The sequence below is a fragment of the Globicephala melas genome, unplaced genomic scaffold, assembly GCF_963455315.2.
Source record: "Globicephala melas unplaced genomic scaffold, mGloMel1.2 SCAFFOLD_649, whole genome shotgun sequence".
NCBI classification, from domain to species: domain Eukaryota; kingdom Metazoa; phylum Chordata; class Mammalia; order Artiodactyla; family Delphinidae; genus Globicephala; species Globicephala melas.
Genome location: NW_027207804.1, coordinates 1 through 19,664, shown reverse-complemented (window position 1 = coordinate 19,664; position 19,664 = coordinate 1). Strand labels below are relative to the sequence as shown.

The 19,664-nt window shown below is 76.8% G+C and overlaps 19 non-coding genes across 19 annotated transcripts; all 19 read right to left on the bottom strand.

Moving 5' to 3' along the window:
• Nucleotides 1-512: 512 nt before the first annotated feature.
• Nucleotides 513-631, bottom strand: LOC132596429 (5S ribosomal RNA). The gene has a single exon (XR_009562514.1). It is a non-coding gene; the product is annotated as a 5S ribosomal RNA (ribosomal RNA).
• Nucleotides 632-1,563: 932 nt separating this feature from the next.
• Nucleotides 1,564-1,682, bottom strand: LOC132596440 (5S ribosomal RNA). The gene has a single exon (XR_009562525.1). It is a non-coding gene; the product is annotated as a 5S ribosomal RNA (ribosomal RNA).
• Nucleotides 1,683-2,614: 932 nt separating this feature from the next.
• Nucleotides 2,615-2,733, bottom strand: LOC132596439 (5S ribosomal RNA). Its single transcript, XR_009562524.1, has one exon. It is a non-coding gene; the product is annotated as a 5S ribosomal RNA (ribosomal RNA).
• A 932-nt stretch (nt 2,734-3,665) lies between these two features.
• On the bottom strand, nt 3,666-3,784 carry LOC132596438 (5S ribosomal RNA). The gene has a single exon (XR_009562523.1). It is a non-coding gene; the product is annotated as a 5S ribosomal RNA (ribosomal RNA).
• A 932-nt stretch (nt 3,785-4,716) lies between these two features.
• Nucleotides 4,717-4,835, bottom strand: LOC132596436 (5S ribosomal RNA). The gene has a single exon (XR_009562521.1). It is a non-coding gene; the product is annotated as a 5S ribosomal RNA (ribosomal RNA).
• Nucleotides 4,836-5,766: 931 nt separating this feature from the next.
• LOC132596435 (5S ribosomal RNA) lies at nt 5,767-5,885 on the bottom strand. The gene has a single exon (XR_009562520.1). It is a non-coding gene; the product is annotated as a 5S ribosomal RNA (ribosomal RNA).
• A 932-nt stretch (nt 5,886-6,817) lies between these two features.
• Nucleotides 6,818-6,936, bottom strand: LOC132596434 (5S ribosomal RNA). The gene has a single exon (XR_009562519.1). It is a non-coding gene; the product is annotated as a 5S ribosomal RNA (ribosomal RNA).
• Nucleotides 6,937-7,868: 932 nt separating this feature from the next.
• Nucleotides 7,869-7,987, bottom strand: LOC132596433 (5S ribosomal RNA). Its single transcript, XR_009562518.1, has one exon. It is a non-coding gene; the product is annotated as a 5S ribosomal RNA (ribosomal RNA).
• A 931-nt stretch (nt 7,988-8,918) lies between these two features.
• On the bottom strand, nt 8,919-9,037 carry LOC132596432 (5S ribosomal RNA). The gene has a single exon (XR_009562517.1). It is a non-coding gene; the product is annotated as a 5S ribosomal RNA (ribosomal RNA).
• Nucleotides 9,038-9,969: 932 nt separating this feature from the next.
• On the bottom strand, nt 9,970-10,088 carry LOC132596431 (5S ribosomal RNA). The gene has a single exon (XR_009562516.1). It is a non-coding gene; the product is annotated as a 5S ribosomal RNA (ribosomal RNA).
• A 931-nt stretch (nt 10,089-11,019) lies between these two features.
• Nucleotides 11,020-11,138, bottom strand: LOC132596430 (5S ribosomal RNA). Its single transcript, XR_009562515.1, has one exon. It is a non-coding gene; the product is annotated as a 5S ribosomal RNA (ribosomal RNA).
• Nucleotides 11,139-12,070: 932 nt separating this feature from the next.
• LOC132596424 (5S ribosomal RNA) lies at nt 12,071-12,189 on the bottom strand. Its single transcript, XR_009562509.1, has one exon. It is a non-coding gene; the product is annotated as a 5S ribosomal RNA (ribosomal RNA).
• Nucleotides 12,190-13,121: 932 nt separating this feature from the next.
• Nucleotides 13,122-13,240, bottom strand: LOC132596413 (5S ribosomal RNA). The gene has a single exon (XR_009562498.1). It is a non-coding gene; the product is annotated as a 5S ribosomal RNA (ribosomal RNA).
• Nucleotides 13,241-14,171: 931 nt separating this feature from the next.
• On the bottom strand, nt 14,172-14,290 carry LOC132596402 (5S ribosomal RNA). Its single transcript, XR_009562486.1, has one exon. It is a non-coding gene; the product is annotated as a 5S ribosomal RNA (ribosomal RNA).
• A 932-nt stretch (nt 14,291-15,222) lies between these two features.
• Nucleotides 15,223-15,341, bottom strand: LOC132596471 (5S ribosomal RNA). Its single transcript, XR_009562555.1, has one exon. It is a non-coding gene; the product is annotated as a 5S ribosomal RNA (ribosomal RNA).
• Nucleotides 15,342-16,273: 932 nt separating this feature from the next.
• On the bottom strand, nt 16,274-16,392 carry LOC132596460 (5S ribosomal RNA). Its single transcript, XR_009562544.1, has one exon. It is a non-coding gene; the product is annotated as a 5S ribosomal RNA (ribosomal RNA).
• A 933-nt stretch (nt 16,393-17,325) lies between these two features.
• On the bottom strand, nt 17,326-17,444 carry LOC132596448 (5S ribosomal RNA). Its single transcript, XR_009562533.1, has one exon. It is a non-coding gene; the product is annotated as a 5S ribosomal RNA (ribosomal RNA).
• Nucleotides 17,445-18,377: 933 nt separating this feature from the next.
• On the bottom strand, nt 18,378-18,496 carry LOC132596437 (5S ribosomal RNA). Its single transcript, XR_009562522.1, has one exon. It is a non-coding gene; the product is annotated as a 5S ribosomal RNA (ribosomal RNA).
• A 936-nt stretch (nt 18,497-19,432) lies between these two features.
• LOC132596396 (5S ribosomal RNA) lies at nt 19,433-19,551 on the bottom strand. Its single transcript, XR_009562480.1, has one exon. It is a non-coding gene; the product is annotated as a 5S ribosomal RNA (ribosomal RNA).
• Nucleotides 19,552-19,664: the final 113 nt, after the last annotated feature.

Here is a 19,664-nt window from a genome sequence, read left to right as displayed (position 1 = left end):
CCCGGCAAGGCCACCCTTGCCCCCACACCCCCCGCCGAGCTCAGGACCCCGCCCCTGGTGGCCGGCAGGCCCGGGGAAGCGGCCCCTGCCCTCGATCCCGCTCCCGCACCCGGCCGCGGTGACACGCCAGAGGGGCGGGGTGGGGGGGGGCTTTTGTCGGAGGGAGCTGTGGAGGGACACACCGGCACACAGGTGGCGGCGCCGGGGTTGGGCGCCGGTGGGGGCGGCCAGGTGCAGGTCGAGGGGCTCGCGGGCCGAAAGGACGGCAACTGGGCCCGCGGCGGAGTCTGGGTCCGGGCCAGCCACCCCGGGAGCGTCTGGGGTGCGGCTGCCTTCCAGGGCCGCCTTCTGGCCGCCTGGCCGGCCGGGCCGGCGGGGAGCGACCCCGCCGGCGCGCGCCGTGGTGGGAGGGGCCTGAGGAGGTGGGGCCTGCAGCGGGGCCCGGCGGGGGCGGAGCCGGCGACCCCGCCGCGGGCGAGTAAAGGAGAAGGCGGGCGGAGCGGGAGGCAAAAAGCCTACAGCACCCGGTATTCCCAGGCGGTCTCCCATCCAAGTACTAACCAGGCCCGACCCTGCTTAGCTTCCGAGATCAGACGAGATCGGGCGCGTTCAGGGTGGTATGGCCGTATACGGGGGCGGGGGGCCGCGGGCGGCCTCTTGAGGCCCAGTTTCGCTGGCGCTGGCGCCTTAACGCCAGCCTGGCGGCCGGCCCGCCCCGGCAGGGCCCCCTCGCCCGCCCAGGCAGGGGCAACGGAGGTCTCGGGTATCGGGCGGCGGCGGAGGGTTTGGCGACCACCTCCCAGCCCAGGGCGGCCGTGACCCAGCAAACCCTTCGGCGCTTGGCGCCCCGCCCAAGATCCCGCACGTCGCTCACAGGGACGTGGCCCCGGAGGCTTCAGGGCCCGGGGCCCGCGGTCCCTTGGGCATCGGCCCTGCCCGCCCACGCGGCCCTAGGCGCAGCCCGGCCGCAGCCCGGGCCGGCCCTCCTGCCCGACAGCAGCTGGCCCGAAGCCACCGGGAGCCACCAATGAGTCGCCACGGCCCCTCAGCCCCGGCAAGGCCACCCTTGCCCCCACACCCCCCGCCGAGCTCAGGACCCCGCCCCTGGTGGCCGGCAGGCCCGGGGAAGCGGCCCCTGCCCTCGATCCCGCTCCCGCACCCGGCCGCGGTGACACGCCAGAGGGGCGGGGTGGGGGGGGGCTTTTGTCGGAGGGAGCTGTGGAGGGACACACCGGCACACAGGTGGCGGCGCCGGGGCTGGGCGCCGGTGGGGGCGGCCAGGTGCAGGTCGAGGGGCTCGCGGGCCGAAAGGACGGCAACTGGGCCCGCGGCGGAGTCTGGGTCCGGGCCAGCCACCCCGGGAGCGTCTGGGGTGCGCCTGCCTTCCAGGGCCGCCTTCTGGCCGCCTGGCCGGCCGGGCCGGCGGGGAGCGACCCCGCCGGCGCGCGCCGTGGTGGGAGGGGCCTGAGGAGGTGGGGCCTGCAGCGGGGCCCGGCGGGGGCGGAGCCGGCGGCCCCCGCCGCGGGCGAGTAAAGGAGAAGGCGGGCGGAGCGGGAGGCAAAAAGCCTACAGCACCCGGTATTCCCAGGCGGTCTCCCATCCAAGTACTAACCAGGCCCGACCCTGCTTAGCTTCCGAGATCAGACGAGATCGGGCGCGTTCAGGGTGGTATGGCCGTAGACGGGGGCGGGGGGCCGCGGGCGGCCTCTTGAGGCCCAGTTTCGCTGGCGCTGGCGCCTTAACGCCAGCCTGGCGGCCGGCCCGCCCCGGCAGGGCCCCCTCGCCCGCCCAGGCAGGGGCAACGGAGGTCTCGGGTATCGGGCGGCGGCGGAGGGTTTGGCGACCACCTCCCAGCCCAGGGCGGCCGTGACCCAGCAAACCCTTCGGCGCTTGGCGCCCCGCCCAAGATCCCGCACGTCGCTCACAGGGACGTGGCCCCGGAGGCTTCAGGGCCCGGGGCCCGCGGTCCCTTGGGCATCGGCCCTGCCCGCCCACGCGGCCCTAGGCGCAGCCCGGCCGCAGCCCGGGCCGGCCCTCCTGCCCGACAGCAGCTGGCCCGAAGCCACCGGGAGCCACCATTGAGTCGCCACGGCCCCTCAGCCCCGGCAAGGCCACCCTTGCCCCCACACCCCCCGCCGAGCTCAGGACCCCGCCCCTGGTGGCCGGCAGGCCCGGGGAAGCGGCCCCTGCCCTCGATCCCGCTCCCGCACCCGGCCGCGGTGACACGCCAGAGGGGCGGGGTGGGGGGGGGCTTTTGTCGGAGGGAGCTGTGGAGGGACACACCGGCACACAGGTGGCGGCGCCGGGGTTGGGCGCCGGTGGGGGCGGCCAGGTGCAGGTCGAGGGGCTCGCGGGCCGAAAGGACGGCAACTGGGCCCGCGGCGGAGTCTGGGTCCGGGCCAGCCACCCCGGGAGCGTCTGGGGTGCGCCTGCCTTCCAGGGCCGCCTTCTGGCCGCCTGGCCGGCCGGGCCGGCGGGGAGCGACCCCGCCGGCGCGCGCCGTGGTGGGAGGGGCCTGAGGAGGTGGGGCCTGCAGCGGGGCCCGGCGGGGGCGGAGCCGGCGGCCCCCGCCGCGGGCGAGTAAAGGAGAAGGCGGGCGGAGCGGGAGGCAAAAAGCCTACAGCACCCGGTATTCCCAGGCGGTCTCCCATCCAAGTACTAACCAGGCCCGACCCTGCTTAGCTTCCGAGATCAGACGAGATCGGGCGCGTTCAGGGTGGTATGGCCGTAGACGGGGGCGGGGGGCCGCGGGCGGCCTCTTGAGGCCCAGTTTCGCTGGCGCTGGCGCCTTAACGCCAGCCTGGCGGCCGGCCCGCCCCGGCAGGGCCCCCTCGCCCGCCCAGGCAGGGGCAACGGAGGTCTCGGGTATCGGGCGGCGGCGGAGGGTTTGGCGACCACCTCCCAGCCCAGGGCGGCCGTGACCCAGCAAACCCTTCGGCGCTTGGCGCCCCGCCCAAGATCCCGCACGTCGCTCACAGGGACGTGGCCCCGGAGGCTTCAGGGCCCGGGGCCCGCGGTCCCTTGGGCATCGGCCCTGCCCGCCCACGCGGCCCTAGGCGCAGCCCGGCCGCAGCCCGGGCCGGCCCTCCTGCCCGACAGCAGCTGGCCCGAAGCCACCGGGAGCCACCAATGAGTCGCCACGGCCCCTCAGCCCCGGCAAGGCCACCCTTGCCCCCACACCCCCCGCCGAGCTCAGGACCCCGCCCCTGGTGGCCGGCAGGCCCGGGGAAGCGGCCCCTGCCCTCGATCCCGCTCCCGCACCCGGCCGCGGTGACACGCCAGAGGGGCGGGGTGGGGGGGGGCTTTTGTCGGAGGGAGCTGTGGAGGGACACACCGGCACACAGGTGGCGGCGCCGGGGCTGGGCGCCGGTGGGGGCGGCCAGGTGCAGGTCGAGGGGCTCGCGGGCCGAAAGGACGGCAACTGGGCCCGCGGCGGAGTCTGGGTCCGGGCCAGCCACCCCGGGAGCGTCTGGGGTGCGCCTGCCTTCCAGGGCCGCCTTCTGGCCGCCTGGCCGGCCGGGCCGGCGGGGAGCGACCCCGCCGGCGCGCGCCGTGGTGGGAGGGGCCTGAGGAGGTGGGGCCTGCAGCGGGGCCCGGCGGGGGCGGAGCCGGCGGCCCCCGCCGCGGGCGAGTAAAGGAGAAGGCGGGCGGAGCGGGAGGCAAAAAGCCTACAGCACCCGGTATTCCCAGGCGGTCTCCCATCCAAGTACTAACCAGGCCCGACCCTGCTTAGCTTCCGAGATCAGACGAGATCGGGCGCGTTCAGGGTGGTATGGCCGTAGACGGGGGCGGGGGGCCGCGGGCGGCCTCTTGAGGCCCAGTTTCGCTGGCGCTGGCGCCTTAACGCCAGCCTGGCGGCCGGCCCGCCCCGGCAGGGCCCCCTCGCCCGCCCAGGCAGGGGCAACGGAGGTCTCGGGTATCGGGCGGCGGCGGAGGGTTTGGCGACCACCTCCCAGCCCAGGGCGGCCGTGACCCAGCAAACCCTTCGGCGCTTGGCGCCCCGCCCAAGATCCCGCACGTCGCTCACAGGGACGTGGCCCCGGAGGCTTCAGGGCCCGGGGCCCGCGGTCCCTTGGGCATCGGCCCTGCCCGCCCACGCGGCCCTAGGCGCAGCCCGGCCGCAGCCCGGGCCGGCCCTCCTGCCCGACAGCAGCTGGCCCGAAGCCACCGGGAGCCACCATTGAGTCGCCACGGCCCCTCAGCCCCGGCAAGGCCACCCTTGCCCCCACACCCCCCGCCGAGCTCAGGACCCCGCCCCTGGTGGCCGGCAGGCCCGGGGAAGCGGCCCCTGCCCTCGATCCCGCTCCCGCACCCGGCCGCGGTGACACGCCAGAGGGGCGGGGTGGGGGGGGGCTTTTGTCGGAGGGAGCTGTGGAGGGACACACCGGCACACAGGTGGCGGCGCCGGGGTTGGGCGCCGGTGGGGGCGGCCAGGTGCAGGTCGAGGGGCTCGCGGGCCGAAAGGACGGCAACTGGGCCCGCGGCGGAGTCTGGGTCCGGGCCAGCCACCCCGGGAGCGTCTGGGGTGCGCCTGCCTTCCAGGGCCGCCTTCTGGCCGCCTGGCCGGCCGGGCCGGCGGGGAGCGACCCCGCCGGCGCGCGCCGTGGTGGGAGGGGCCTGAGGAGGTGGGGCCTGCAGCGGGGCCCGGCGGGGGCGGAGCCGGCGGCCCCCGCCGCGGGCGAGTAAAGGAGAAGGCGGGCGGAGCGGGAGGCAAAAAGCCTACAGCACCCGGTATTCCCAGGCGGTCTCCCATCCAAGTACTAACCAGGCCCGACCCTGCTTAGCTTCCGAGATCAGACGAGATCGGGCGCGTTCAGGGTGGTATGGCCGTAGACGGGGGCGGGGGGCCGCGGGCGGCCTCTTGAGGCCCAGTTTCGCTGGCGCTGGCGCCTTAACGCCAGCCTGGCGGCCGGCCCGCCCCGGCAGGGCCCCCTCGCCCGCCCAGGCAGGGGCAACGGAGGTCTCGGGTATCGGGCGGCGGCGGAGGGTTTGGCGACCACCTCCCAGCCCAGGGCGGCCGTGACCCAGCAAACCCTTCGGCGCTTGGCGCCCCGCCCAAGATCCCGCACGTCGCTCACAGGGACGTGGCCCCGGAGGCTTCAGGGCCCGGGGCCCGCGGTCCCTTGGGCATCGGCCCTGCCCGCCCACGCGGCCCTAGGCGCAGCCCGGCCGCAGCCCGGGCCGGCCCTCCTGCCCGACAGCAGCTGGCCCGAAGCCACCGGGAGCCACCATTGAGTCGCCACGGCCCCTCAGCCCCGGCAAGGCCACCCTTGCCCCCACACCCCCCGCCGAGCTCAGGACCCCGCCCCTGGTGGCCGGCAGGCCCGGGGAAGCGGCCCCTGCCCTCGATCCCGCTCCCGCACCCGGCCGCGGTGACACGCCAGAGGGGCGGGGTGGGGGGGGGCTTTTGTCGGAGGGAGCTGTGGAGGGACACACCGGCACACAGGTGGCGGCGCCGGGGTTGGGCGCCGGTGGGGGCGGCCAGGTGCAGGTCGAGGGGCTCGCGGGCCGAAAGGACGGCAACTGGGCCCGCGGCGGAGTCTGGGTCCGGGCCAGCCACCCCGGGAGCGTCTGGGGTGCGGCTGCCTTCCAGGGCCGCCTTCTGGCCGCCTGGCCGGCCGGGCCGGCGGGGAGCGACCCCGCCGGCGCGCGCCGTGGTGGGAGGGGCCTGAGGAGGTGGGGCCTGCAGCGGGGCCCGGCGGGGGCGGAGCCGGCGACCCCGCCGCGGGCGAGTAAAGGAGAAGGCGGGCGGAGCGGGAGGCAAAAAGCCTACAGCACCCGGTATTCCCAGGCGGTCTCCCATCCAAGTACTAACCAGGCCCGACCCTGCTTAGCTTCCGAGATCAGACGAGATCGGGCGCGTTCAGGGTGGTATGGCCGTAGACGGGGGCGGGGGGCCGCGGGCGGCCTCTTGAGGCCCAGTTTCGCTGGCGCTGGCGCCTTAACGCCAGCCTGGCGGCCGGCCCGCCCCGGCAGGGCCCCCTCGCCCGCCCAGGCAGGGGCAACGGAGGTCTCGGGTATCGGGCGGCGGCGGAGGGTTTGGCGACCACCTCCCAGCCCAGGGCGGCCGTGACCCAGCAAACCCTTCGGCGCTTGGCGCCCCGCCCAAGATCCCGCACGTCGCTCACAGGGACGTGGCCCCGGAGGCTTCAGGGCCCGGGGCCCGCGGTCCCTTGGGCATCGGCCCTGCCCGCCCACGCGGCCCTAGGCGCAGCCCGGCCGCAGCCCGGGCCGGCCCTCCTGCCCGACAGCAGCTGGCCCGAAGCCACCGGGAGCCACCAATGAGTCGCCACGGCCCCTCAGCCCCGGCAAGGCCACCCTTGCCCCCACACCCCCCGCCGAGCTCAGGACCCCGCCCCTGGTGGCCGGCAGGCCCGGGGAAGCGGCCCCTGCCCTCGATCCCGCTCCCGCACCCGGCCGCGGTGACACGCCAGAGGGGCGGGGTGGGGGGGGGCTTTTGTCGGAGGGAGCTGTGGAGGGACACACCGGCACACAGGTGGCGGCGCCGGGGCTGGGCGCCGGTGGGGGCGGCCAGGTGCAGGTCGAGGGGCTCGCGGGCCGAAAGGACGGCAACTGGGCCCGCGGCGGAGTCTGGGTCCGGGCCAGCCACCCCGGGAGCGTCTGGGGTGCGGCTGCCTTCCAGGGCCGCCTTCTGGCCGCCTGGCCGGCCGGGCCGGCGGGGAGCGACCCCGCCGGCGCGCGCCGTGGTGGGAGGGGCCTGAGGAGGTGGGGCCTGCAGCGGGGCCCGGCGGGGGCGGAGCCGGCGGCCCCCGCCGCGGGCGAGTAAAGGAGAAGGCGGGCGGAGCGGGAGGCAAAAAGCCTACAGCACCCGGTATTCCCAGGCGGTCTCCCATCCAAGTACTAACCAGGCCCGACCCTGCTTAGCTTCCGAGATCAGACGAGATCGGGCGCGTTCAGGGTGGTATGGCCGTAGACGGGGGCGGGGGGCCGCGGGCGGCCTCTTGAGGCCCAGTTTCGCTGGCGCTGGCGCCTTAACGCCAGCCTGGCGGCCGGCCCGCCCCGGCAGGGCCCCCTCGCCCGCCCAGGCAGGGGCAACGGAGGTCTCGGGTATCGGGCGGCGGCGGAGGGTTTGGCGACCACCTCCCAGCCCAGGGCGGCCGTGACCCAGCAAACCCTTCGGCGCTTGGCGCCCCGCCCAAGATCCCGCACGTCGCTCACAGGGACGTGGCCCCGGAGGCTTCAGGGCCCGGGGCCCGCGGTCCCTTGGGCATCGGCCCTGCCCGCCCACGCGGCCCTAGGCGCAGCCCGGCCGCAGCCCGGGCCGGCCCTCCTGCCCGACAGCAGCTGGCCCGAAGCCACCGGGAGCCACCATTGAGTCGCCACGGCCCCTCAGCCCCGGCAAGGCCACCCTTGCCCCCACACCCCCCGCCGAGCTCAGGACCCCGCCCCTGGTGGCCGGCAGGCCCGGGGAAGCGGCCCCTGCCCTCGATCCCGCTCCCGCACCCGGCCGCGGTGACACGCCAGAGGGGCGGGGTGGGGGGGGGCTTTTGTCAGAGGGAGCTGTGGAGGGACACACCGGCACACAGGTGGCGGCGCCGGGGCTGGGCGCCGGTGGGGGCGGCCAGGTGCAGGTCGAGGGGCTCGCGGGCCGAAAGGACGGCAACTGGGCCCGCGGCGGAGTCTGGGTCCGGGCCAGCCACCCCGGGAGCGTCTGGGGTGCGCCTGCCTTCCAGGGCCGCCTTCTGGCCGCCTGGCCGGCCGGGCCGGCGGGGAGCGACCCCGCCGGCGCGCGCCGTGGTGGGAGGGGCCTGAGGAGGTGGGGCCTGCAGCGGGGCCCGGCGGGGGCGGAGCCGGCGGCCCCCGCCGCGGGCGAGTAAAGGAGAAGGCGGGCGGAGCGGGAGGCAAAAAGCCTACAGCACCCGGTATTCCCAGGCGGTCTCCCATCCAAGTACTAACCAGGCCCGACCCTGCTTAGCTTCCGAGATCAGACGAGATCGGGCGCGTTCAGGGTGGTATGGCCGTAGACGGGGGCGGGGGGCCGCGGGCGGCCTCTTGAGGCCCAGTTTCGCTGGCGCTGGCGCCTTAACGCCAGCCTGGCGGCCGGCCCGCCCCGGCAGGGCCCCCTCGCCCGCCCAGGCAGGGGCAACGGAGGTCTCGGGTATCGGGCGGCGGCGGAGGGTTTGGCGACCACCTCCCAGCCCAGGGCGGCCGTGACCCAGCAAACCCTTCGGCGCTTGGCGCCCCGCCCAAGATCCCGCACGTCGCTCACAGGGACGTGGCCCCGGAGGCTTCAGGGCCCGGGGCCCGCGGTCCCTTGGGCATCGGCCCTGCCCGCCCACGCGGCCCTAGGCGCAGCCCGGCCGCAGCCCGGGCCGGCCCTCCTGCCCGACAGCAGCTGGCCCGAAGCCACCGGGAGCCACCATTGAGTCGCCACGGCCCCTCAGCCCCGGCAAGGCCACCCTTGCCCCCACACCCCCCGCCGAGCTCAGGACCCCGCCCCTGGTGGCCGGCAGGCCCGGGGAAGCGGCCCCTGCCCTCGATCCCGCTCCCGCACCCGGCCGCGGTGACACGCCAGAGGGGCGGGGTGGGGGGGGGCTTTTGTCGGAGGGAGCTGTGGAGGGACACACCGGCACACAGGTGGCGGCGCCGGGGTTGGGCGCCGGTGGGGTCGGCCAGGTGCAGGTCGAGGGGCTCGCGGGCCGAAAGGACGGCAACTGGGCCCGCGGCGGAGTCTGGGTCCGGGCCAGCCACCCCGGGAGCGTCTGGGGTGCGGCTGCCTTCCAGGGCCGCCTTCTGGCCGCCTGGCCGGCCGGGCCGGCGGGGAGCGACCCCGCCGGCGCGCGCCGTGGTGGGAGGGGCCTGAGGAGGTGGGGCCTGCAGCGGGGCCCGGCGGGGGCGGAGCCGGCGACCCCGCCGCGGGCGAGTAAAGGAGAAGGCGGGCGGAGCGGGAGGCAAAAAGCCTACAGCACCCGGTATTCCCAGGCGGTCTCCCATCCAAGTACTAACCAGGCCCGACCCTGCTTAGCTTCCGAGATCAGACGAGATCGGGCGCGTTCAGGGTGGTATGGCCGTAGACGGGGGCGGGGGGCCGCGGGCGGCCTCTTGAGGCCCAGTTTCGCTGGCGCTGGCGCCTTAACGCCAGCCTGGCGGCCGGCCCGCCCCGGCAGGGCCCCCTCGCCCGCCCAGGCAGGGGCAACGGAGGTCTCGGGTATCGGGCGGCGGCGGAGGGTTTGGCGACCACCTCCCAGCCCAGGGCGGCCGTGACCCAGCAAACCCTTCGGCGCTTGGCGCCCCGCCCAAGATCCCGCACGTCGCTCACAGGGACGTGGCCCCGGAGGCTTCAGGGCCCGGGGCCCGCGGTCCCTTGGGCATCGGCCCTGCCCGCCCACGCGGCCCTAGGCGCAGCCCGGCCGCAGCCCGGGCCGGCCCTCCTGCCCGACAGCAGCTGGCCCGAAGCCACCGGGAGCCACCAATGAGTCGCCACGGCCCCTCAGCCCCGGCAAGGCCACCCTTGCCCCCACACCCCCCGCCGAGCTCAGGACCCCGCCCCTGGTGGCCGGCAGGCCCGGGGAAGCGGCCCCTGCCCTCGATCCCGCTCCCGCACCCGGCCGCGGTGACACGCCAGAGGGGCGGGGTGGGGGGGGGCTTTTGTCGGAGGGAGCTGTGGAGGGACACACCGGCACACAGGTGGCGGCGCCGGGGCTGGGCGCCGGTGGGGGCGGCCAGGTGCAGGTCGAGGGGCTCGCGGGCCGAAAGGACGGCAACTGGGCCCGCGGCGGAGTCTGGGTCCGGGCCAGCCACCCCGGGAGCGTCTGGGGTGCGCCTGCCTTCCAGGGCCGCCTTCTGGCCGCCTGGCCGGCCGGGCCGGCGGGGAGCGACCCCGCCGGCGCGCGCCGTGGTGGGAGGGGCCTGAGGAGGTGGGGCCTGCAGCGGGGCCCGGCGGGGGCGGAGCCGGCGGCCCCCGCCGCGGGCGAGTAAAGGAGAAGGCGGGCGGAGCGGGAGGCAAAAAGCCTACAGCACCCGGTATTCCCAGGCGGTCTCCCATCCAAGTACTAACCAGGCCCGACCCTGCTTAGCTTCCGAGATCAGACGAGATCGGGCGCGTTCAGGGTGGTATGGCCGTAGACGGGGGCGGGGGGCCGCGGGCGGCCTCTTGAGGCCCAGTTTCGCTGGCGCTGGCGCCTTAACGCCAGCCTGGCGGCCGGCCCGCCCCGGCAGGGCCCCCTCGCCCGCCCAGGCAGGGGCAACGGAGGTCTCGGGTATCGGGCGGCGGCGGAGGGTTTGGCGACCACCTCCCAGCCCAGGGCGGCCGTGACCCAGCAAACCCTTCGGCGCTTGGCGCCCCGCCCAAGATCCCGCACGTCGCTCACAGGGACGTGGCCCCGGAGGCTTCAGGGCCCGGGGCCCGCGGTCCCTTGGGCATCGGCCCTGCCCGCCCACGCGGCCCTAGGCGCAGCCCGGCCGCAGCCCGGGCCGGCCCTCCTGCCCGACAGCAGCTGGCCCGAAGCCACCGGGAGCCACCATTGAGTCGCCACGGCCCCTCAGCCCCGGCAAGGCCACCCTTGCCCCCACACCCCCCGCCGAGCTCAGGACCCCGCCCCTGGTGGCCGGCAGGCCCGGGGAAGCGGCCCCTGCCCTCGATCCCGCTCCCGCACCCGGCCGCGGTGACACGCCAGAGGGGCGGGGTGGGGGGGGGCTTTTGTCGGAGGGAGCTGTGGAGGGACACACCGGCACACAGGTGGCGGCGCCGGGGTTGGGCGCCGGTGGGGGCGGCCAGGTGCAGGTCGAGGGGCTCGCGGGCCGAAAGGACGGCAACTGGGCCCGCGGCGGAGTCTGGGTCCGGGCCAGCCACCCCGGGAGCGTCTGGGGTGCGGCTGCCTTCCAGGGCCGCCTTCTGGCCGCCTGGCCGGCCGGGCCGGCGGGGAGCGACCCCGCCGGCGCGCGCCGTGGTGGGAGGGGCCTGAGGAGGTGGGGCCTGCAGCGGGGCCCGGCGGGGGCGGAGCCGGCGACCCCGCCGCGGGCGAGTAAAGGAGAAGGCGGGCGGAGCGGGAGGCAAAAAGCCTACAGCACCCGGTATTCCCAGGCGGTCTCCCATCCAAGTACTAACCAGGCCCGACCCTGCTTAGCTTCCGAGATCAGACGAGATCGGGCGCGTTCAGGGTGGTATGGCCGTAGACGGGGGCGGGGGGCCGCGGGCGGCCTCTTGAGGCCCAGTTTCGCTGGCGCTGGCGCCTTAACGCCAGCCTGGCGGCCGGCCCGCCCCGGCAGGGCCCCCTCGCCCGCCCAGGCAGGGGCAACGGAGGTCTCGGGTATCGGGCGGCGGCGGAGGGTTTGGCGACCACCTCCCAGCCCAGGGCGGCCGTGACCCAGCAAACCCTTCGGCGCTTGGCGCCCCGCCCAAGATCCCGCACGTCGCTCACAGGGACGTGGCCCCGGAGGCTTCAGGGCCCGGGGCCCGCGGTCCCTTGGGCATCGGCCCTGCCCGCCCACGCGGCCCTAGGCGCAGCCCGGCCGCAGCCCGGGCCGGCCCTCCTGCCCGACAGCAGCTGGCCCGAAGCCACCGGGAGCCACCAATGAGTCGCCACGGCCCCTCAGCCCCGGCAAGGCCACCCTTGCCCCCACACCCCCCGCCGAGCTCAGGACCCCGCCCCTGGTGGCCGGCAGGCCCGGGGAAGCGGCCCCTGCCCTCGATCCCGCTCCCGCACCCGGCCGCGGTGACACGCCAGAGGGGCGGGGTGGGGGGGGGCTTTTGTCGGAGGGAGCTGTGGAGGGACACACCGGCACACAGGTGGCGGCGCCGGGGCTGGGCGCCGGTGGGGGCGGCCAGGTGCAGGTCGAGGGGCTCGCGGGCCGAAAGGACGGCAACTGGGCCCGCGGCGGAGTCTGGGTCCGGGCCAGCCACCCCGGGAGCGTCTGGGGTGCGCCTGCCTTCCAGGGCCGCCTTCTGGCCGCCTGGCCGGCCGGGCCGGCGGGGAGCGACCCCGCCGGCGCGCGCCGTGGTGGGAGGGGCCTGAGGAGGTGGGGCCTGCAGCGGGGCCCGGCGGGGGCGGAGCCGGCGGCCCCCGCCGCGGGCGAGTAAAGGAGAAGGCGGGCGGAGCGGGAGGCAAAAAGCCTACAGCACCCGGTATTCCCAGGCGGTCTCCCATCCAAGTACTAACCAGGCCCGACCCTGCTTAGCTTCCGAGATCAGACGAGATCGGGCGCGTTCAGGGTGGTATGGCCGTAGACGGGGGCGGGGGGCCGCGGGCGGCCTCTTGAGGCCCAGTTTCGCTGGCGCTGGCGCCTTAACGCCAGCCTGGCGGCCGGCCCGCCCCGGCAGGGCCCCCTCGCCCGCCCAGGCAGGGGCAACGGAGGTCTCGGGTATCGGGCGGCGGCGGAGGGTTTGGCGACCACCTCCCAGCCCAGGGCGGCCGTGACCCAGCAAACCCTTCGGCGCTTGGCGCCCCGCCCAAGATCCCGCACGTCGCTCACAGGGACGTGGCCCCGGAGGCTTCAGGGCCCGGGGCCCGCGGTCCCTTGGGCATCGGCCCTGCCCGCCCACGCGGCCCTAGGCGCAGCCCGGCCGCAGCCCGGGCCGGCCCTCCTGCCCGACAGCAGCTGGCCCGAAGCCACCGGGAGCCACCATTGAGTCGCCACGGCCCCTCAGCCCCGGCAAGGCCACCCTTGCCCCCACACCCCCCGCCGAGCTCAGGACCCCGCCCCTGGTGGCCGGCAGGCCCGGGGAAGCGGCCCCTGCCCTCGATCCCGCTCCCGCACCCGGCCGCGGTGACACGCCAGAGGGGCGGGGTGGGGGGGGGCTTTTGTCAGAGGGAGCTGTGGAGGGACACACCGGCACACAGGTGGCGGCGCCGGGGCTGGGCGCCGGTGGGGGCGGCCAGGTGCAGGTCGAGGGGCTCGCGGGCCGAAAGGACGGCAACTGGGCCCGCGGCGGAGTCTGGGTCCGGGCCAGCCACCCCGGGAGCGTCTGGGGTGCGCCTGCCTTCCAGGGCCGCCTTCTGGCCGCCTGGCCGGCCGGGCCGGCGGGGAGCGACCCCGCCGGCGCGCGCCGTGGTGGGAGGGGCCTGAGGAGGTGGGGCCTGCAGCGGGGCCCGGCGGGGGCGGAGCCGGCGGCCCCCGCCGCGGGCGAGTAAAGGAGAAGGCGGGCGGAGCGGGAGGCAAAAAGCCTACAGCACCCGGTATTCCCAGGCGGTCTCCCATCCAAGTACTAACCAGGCCCGACCCTGCTTAGCTTCCGAGATCAGACGAGATCGGGCGCGTTCAGGGTGGTATGGCCGTAGACGGGGGCGGGGGGCCGCGGGCGGCCTCTTGAGGCCCAGTTTCGCTGGCGCTGGCGCCTTAACGCCAGCCTGGCGGCCGGCCCGCCCCGGCAGGGCCCCCTCGCCCGCCCAGGCAGGGGCAACGGAGGTCTCGGGTATCGGGCGGCGGCGGAGGGTTTGGCGACCACCTCCCAGCCCAGGGCGGCCGTGACCCAGCAAACCCTTCGGCGCTTGGCGCCCCGCCCAAGATCCCGCACGTCGCTCACAGGGACGTGGCCCCGGAGGCTTCAGGGCCCGGGGCCCGCGGTCCCTTGGGCATCGGCCCTGCCCGCCCACGCGGCCCTAGGCGCAGCCCGGCCGCAGCCCGGGCCGGCCCTCCTGCCCGACAGCAGCTGGCCCGAAGCCACCGGGAGCCACCATTGAGTCGCCACGGCCCCTCAGCCCCGGCAAGGCCACCCTTGCCCCCACACCCCCCGCCGAGCTCAGGACCCCGCCCCTGGTGGCCGGCAGGCCCGGGGAAGCGGCCCCTGCCCTCGATCCCGCTCCCGCACCCGGCCGCGGTGACACGCCAGAGGGGCGGGGTGGGGGGGGGCTTTTGTCGGAGGGAGCTGTGGAGGGACACACCGGCACACAGGTGGCGGCGCCGGGGTTGGGCGCCGGTGGGGGCGGCCAGGTGCAGGTCGAGGGGCTCGCGGGCCGAAAGGACGGCAACTGGGCCCGCGGCGGAGTCTGGGTCCGGGCCAGCCACCCCGGGAGCGTCTGGGGTGCGGCTGCCTTCCAGGGCCGCCTTCTGGCCGCCTGGCCGGCCGGGCCGGCGGGGAGCGACCCCGCCGGCGCGCGCCGTGGTGGGAGGGGCCTGAGGAGGTGGGGCCTGCAGCGGGGCCCGGCGGGGGCGGAGCCGGCGACCCCGCCGCGGGCGAGTAAAGGAGAAGGCGGGCGGAGCGGGAGGCAAAAAGCCTACAGCACCCGGTATTCCCAGGCGGTCTCCCATCCAAGTACTAACCAGGCCCGACCCTGCTTAGCTTCCGAGATCAGACGAGATCGGGCGCGTTCAGGGTGGTATGGCCGTAGACGGGGGCGGGGGGCCGCGGGCGGCCTCTTGAGGCCCAGTTTCGCTGGCGCTGGCGCCTTAACGCCAGCCTGGCGGCCGGCCCGCCCCGGCAGGGCCCCCTCGCCCGCCCAGGCAGGGGCAACGGAGGTCTCGGGTATCGGGCGGCGGCGGAGGGTTTGGCGACCACCTCCCAGCCCAGGGCGGCCGTGACCCAGCAAACCCTTCGGCGCTTGGCGCCCCGCCCAAGATCCCGCACGTCGCTCACAGGGACGTGGCCCCGGAGGCTTCAGGGCCCGGGGCCCGCGGTCCCTTGGGCATCGGCCCTGCCCGCCCACGCGGCCCTAGGCGCAGCCCGGCCGCAGCCCGGGCCGGCCCTCCTGCCCGACAGCAGCTGGCCCGAAGCCACCGGGAGCCACCAATGAGTCGCCACGGCCCCTCAGCCCCGGCAAGGCCACCCTTGCCCCCACACCCCCCGCCGAGCTCAGGACCCCGCCCCTGGTGGCCGGCAGGCCCGGGGAAGCGGCCCCTGCCCTCGATCCCGCTCCCGCACCCGGCCGCGGTGACACGCCAGAGGGGCGGGGTGGGGGGGGGCTTTTGTCGGAGGGAGCTGTGGAGGGACACACCGGCACACAGGTGGCGGCGCCGGGGCTGGGCGCCGGTGGGGGCGGCCAGGTGCAGGTCGAGGGGCTCGCGGGCCGAAAGGACGGCAACTGGGCCCGCGGCGGAGTCTGGGTCCGGGCCAGCCACCCCGGGAGCGTCTGGGGTGCGCCTGCCTTCCAGGGCCGCCTTCTGGCCGCCTGGCCGGCCGGGCCGGCGGGGAGCGACCCCGCCGGCGCGCGCCGTGGTGGGAGGGGCCTGAGGAGGTGGGGCCTGCAGCGGGGCCCGGCGGGGGCGGAGCCGGCGGCCCCCGCCGCGGGCGAGTAAAGGAGAAGGCGGGCGGAGCGGGAGGCAAAAAGCCTACAGCACCCGGTATTCCCAGGCGGTCTCCCATCCAAGTACTAACCAGGCCCGACCCTGCTTAGCTTCCGAGATCAGACGAGATCGGGCGCGTTCAGGGTGGTATGGCCGTAGACGGGGGCGGGGGGCCGCGGGCGGCCTCTTGAGGCCCAGTTTCGCTGGCGCTGGCGCCTTAACGCCAGCCTGGCGGCCGGCCCGCCCCGGCAGGGCCCCCTCGCCCGCCCAGGCAGGGGCAACGGAGGTCTCGGGTATCGGGCGGCGGCGGAGGGTTTGGCGACCACCTCCCAGCCCAGGGCGGCCGTGACCCAGCAAACCCTTCGGCGCTTGGCGCCCCGCCCAAGATCCCGCACGTCGCTCACAGGGACGTGGCCCCGGAGGCTTCAGGGCCCGGGGCCCGCGGTCCCTTGGGCATCGGCCCTGCCCGCCCACGCGGCCCTAGGCGCAGCCCGGCCGCAGCCCGGGCCGGCCCTCCTGCCCGACAGCAGCTGGCCCGAAGCCACCGGGAGCCACCATTGAGTCGCCACGGCCCCTCAGCCCCGGCAAGGCCACCCTTGCCCCCACACCCCCCGCCGAGCTCAGGACCCCGCCCCTGGTGGCCGGCAGGCCCGGGGAAGCGGCCCCTGCCCTCGATCCCGCTCCCGCACCCGGCCGCGGTGACACGCCAGAGGGGCGGGGTGGGGGGGGGCTTTTGTCGGAGGGAGCTGTGGAGGGACACACCGGCACACAGGTGGCGGCGCCGGGGCTGGGCGCCGGTGGGGGCGGCCAGGTGCAGGTCGAGGGGCTCGCGGGCCGAAAGGACGGCAACTGGGCCCGCGGCGGAGTCTGGGTCCGGGCCAGCCACCCCGGGAGCGTCTGGGGTGCGCCTGCCTTCCAGGGCCGCCTTCTGGCCGCCTGGCCGGCCGGGCCGGCGGGGAGCGACCCCGCCGGCGCGCGCCGTGGTGGGAGGGGCCTGAGGAGGTGGGGCCTGCAGCGGGGCCCGGCGGGGGCGGAGCCGGCGGCCCCCGCCGCGGGCGAGTAAAGGAGAAGGCGGGCGGAGCGGGAGGCAAAAAGCCTACAGCACCCGGTATTCCCAGGCGGTCTCCCATCCAAGTACTAACCAGGCCCGACCCTGCTTAGCTTCCGAGATCAGACGAGATCGGGCGCGTTCAGGGTGGTATGGCCGTAGACGGGGGCGGGGGGCCGCGGGCGGCCTCTTGAGGCCCAGTTTCGCTGGCGCTGGCGCCTTAACGCCAGCCTGGCGGCCGGCCCGCCCCGGCAGGGCCCCCTCGCCCGCCCAGGCAGGGGCAACGGAGGTCTCGGGTATCGGGCGGCGGCGGAGGGGTTTGGCGACCACCTCCCAGCCCAGGGCGGCCGTGACCCAGCAAACCCTTCGGCGCTTGGCGCCCCGCCCAAGATCCCGCACGTCGCTCACAGGGACGTGGCCCCGGAGGCTTCAGGGCCCGGGGCCCGCGGTCCCTTGGGCATCGGCCCTGCCCGCCCACGCGGCCCTAGGCGCAGCCCGGCCGCAGCCCGGGCCGGCCCTCCTGCCCGACAGCAGCTGGCCCGAAGCCACCGGGAGCCACCATTGAGTCGCCACGGCCCCTCAGCCCCGGCAAGGCCACCCTTGCCCCCACACCCCCCGCCGAGCTCAGGACCCCGCCCCTGGTGGCCGGCAGGCCCGGGGAAGCGGCCCCTGCCCTCGATCCCGCTCCCGCACCCGGCCGCGGTGACACGCCAGAGGGGCGGGGTGGGGGGGGGCTTTTGTCGGAGGGAGCTGTGGAGGGACACACCGGCACACAGGTGGCGGCGCCGGGGTTGGGCGCCGGTGGGGGCGGCCAGGTGCAGGTCGAGGGGCTCGCGGGCCGAAAGGACGGCAACTGGGCCCGCGGCGGAGTCTGGGTCCGGGCCAGCCACCCCGGGAGCGTCTGGGGTGCGGCTGCCTTCCAGGGCCGCCTTCTGGCCGCCTGGCCGGCCGGGCCGGCGGGGAGCGACCCCGCCGGCGCGCGCCGTGGTGGGAGGGGCCTGAGGAGGTGGGGCCTGCAGCGGGGCCCGGCGGGGGGCGGAGCCGGCGACCCCGCCGCGGGCGAGTAAAGGAGAAGGCGGGCGGAGCGGGAGGCAAAAAGCCTACAGCACCCGGTATTCCCAGGCGGTCTCCCATCCAAGTACTAACCAGGCCCGACCCTGCTTAGCTTCCGAGATCAGACGAGATCGGGCGCGTTCAGGGTGGTATGGCCGTAGACGGGGGCGGGGGGCCGCGGGCGGCCTCTTGAGGCCCAGTTTCGCTGGCGCTGGCGCCTTAACGCCAGCCTGGCGGCCGGCCCGCCCCGGCAGGGCCCCCTCGCCCGCCCAGGCAGGGGCAACGGAGGTCTCGGGTATCGGGCGGCGGCGGAGGGTTTGGCGACCACCTCCCAGCCCAGGGCGGCCGTGACCCAGCAAACCCTTCGGCGCTTGGCGCCCCGCCCAAGATCCCGCACGTCGCTCACAGGGACGTGGCCCCGGAGGCTTCAGGGCCCGGGGCCCGCGGTCCCTTGGGCATCGGCCCTGCCCGCCCACGCGGCCCTAGGCGCAGCCCGGCCGCAGCCCGGGCCGGCCCTCCTGCCCGACAGCAGCTGGCCCGAAGCCACCGGGAGCCACCAATGAGTCGCCACGGCCCCTCAGCCCCGGCAAGGCCACCCTTGCCCCCACACCCCCCGCCGAGCTCAGGACCCCGCCCCTGGTGGCCGGCAGGCCCGGGGAAGCGGCCCCTGCCCTCGATCCCGCTCCCGCACCCGGCCGCGGTGACACGCCAGAGGGGCGGGGTGGGGGGGGGCTTTTGTCGGAGGGAGCTGTGGAGGGACACACCGGCACACAGGTGGCGGCGCCGGGGCTGGGCGCCGGTGGGGGCGGCCAGGTGCAGGTCGAGGGGCTCGCGGGCCGAAAGGACGGCAACTGGGCCCGCGGCGGAGTCTGGGTCCGGGCCAGCCACCCCGGGAGCGTCTGGGGTGCGCCTGCCTTCCAGGGCCGCCTTCTGGCCGCCTGGCCGGCCGGGCCGGCGGGGAGCGACCCCGCCGGCGCGCGCCGTGGTGGGAGGGGCCTGAGGAGGTGGGGCCTGCAGCGGGGCCCGGCGGTGGGCGGAGCCGGCGGCCCCCGCCGCGGGCGAGTAAAGGAGAAGGCGGGCGGAGCGGGAGGCAAAAAGCCTACAGCACCCGGTATTCCCAGGCGGTCTCCCATCCAAGTACTAACCAGGCCCGACCCTGCTTAGCTTCCGAGATCAGACGAGATCGGGCGCGTTCAGGGTGGTATGGCCGTAGACGGGGGCGGGGGGCCGCGGGCGGCCTCTTGAGGCCCAGTTTCGCTGGCGCTGGCGCCTTAACGCCAGCCTGGCGGCCGGCCCGCCCCGGCAGGGCCCCCTCGCCCGCCCAGGCAGGGGCAACGGAGGGTCTCGGGTATCGGGCGGCGGCGGAGGGTTTGGCGACCACCTCCCAGCCCAGGGCGGCCGTGACCCAGCAAAACCCTTCGGCGCTTGGCGCCCCGCCCAAGATCCCGCACGTCGCTCACAGGGACGTGGCCCCGGAGGCTTCAGGGCCCGGGGCCCGCGGTCCCCTTGGGCATCGGCCCTGCCCGCCCACGCGGCCCTAGGCGCAGCCCGGCCGCAGCCCGGGCCGGCCCTCCTGCCCGACAGCAGCTGGCCCGAAGCCACCGGGAGCCACCATTGAGTCGCCACGGCCCCTCAGCCCCGGCAAGGCCACCCTTGCCCCCACACCCCCCGCCGAGCTCAGGACCCCGCCCCTGGTGGCCGGCAGGCCCGGGGAAGCGGCCCCTGCCCTCGATCCCGCTCCCGCACCCGGCCGCGGTGACACGCCAGAGGGGCGGGGTGGGGGGGGGCTTTTGTCAGAGGGAGCTGTGGAGGGACACACCGGCACACAGGTGGCGGCGCCGGGGCTGGGCGCCGGTGGGGGCGGCCAGGTGCAGGTCGAGGGGCTCGCGGGCCGAAAGGACGGCAACTGGGCCCGCGGCGGAGTCTGGGTCCGGGCCAGCCACCCCGGGAGCGTCTGGGGTGCGCCTGCCTTCCAGGGCCGCCTTCTGGCCGCCTGGCCGGCCGGGCCGGCGGGGAGCGACCCCGTCCGGCGCGCGCCGTGGTGGGAGGGGCCTGAGGAGGTGGGGCCTGCAGCGGGGCCCGGCGGGGGCGGAGCCGGCGGCCCCCGCCGCGGGCGAGTAAAGGAGAAGGCGGGCGGAGCGGGAGGCAAAAAGCCTACAGCACCCGGTATTCCCAGGCGGTCTCCCATCCAAGTACTAACCAGGCCCGACCCTGCTTAGCTTCCGAGATCAGACGAGATCGGGCGCGTTCAGGGTGGTATGGCCGTAGACGGGGGCGGGGGGGCCGCGGGCGGCCTCTTGAGGCCCAGTTTCGCTGGCGCTGGCGCCTTAACGCCAGCCTGGCGGCCGGCCCGCCCCGGCAGGGCCCCCTCGCCCGCCCAGGC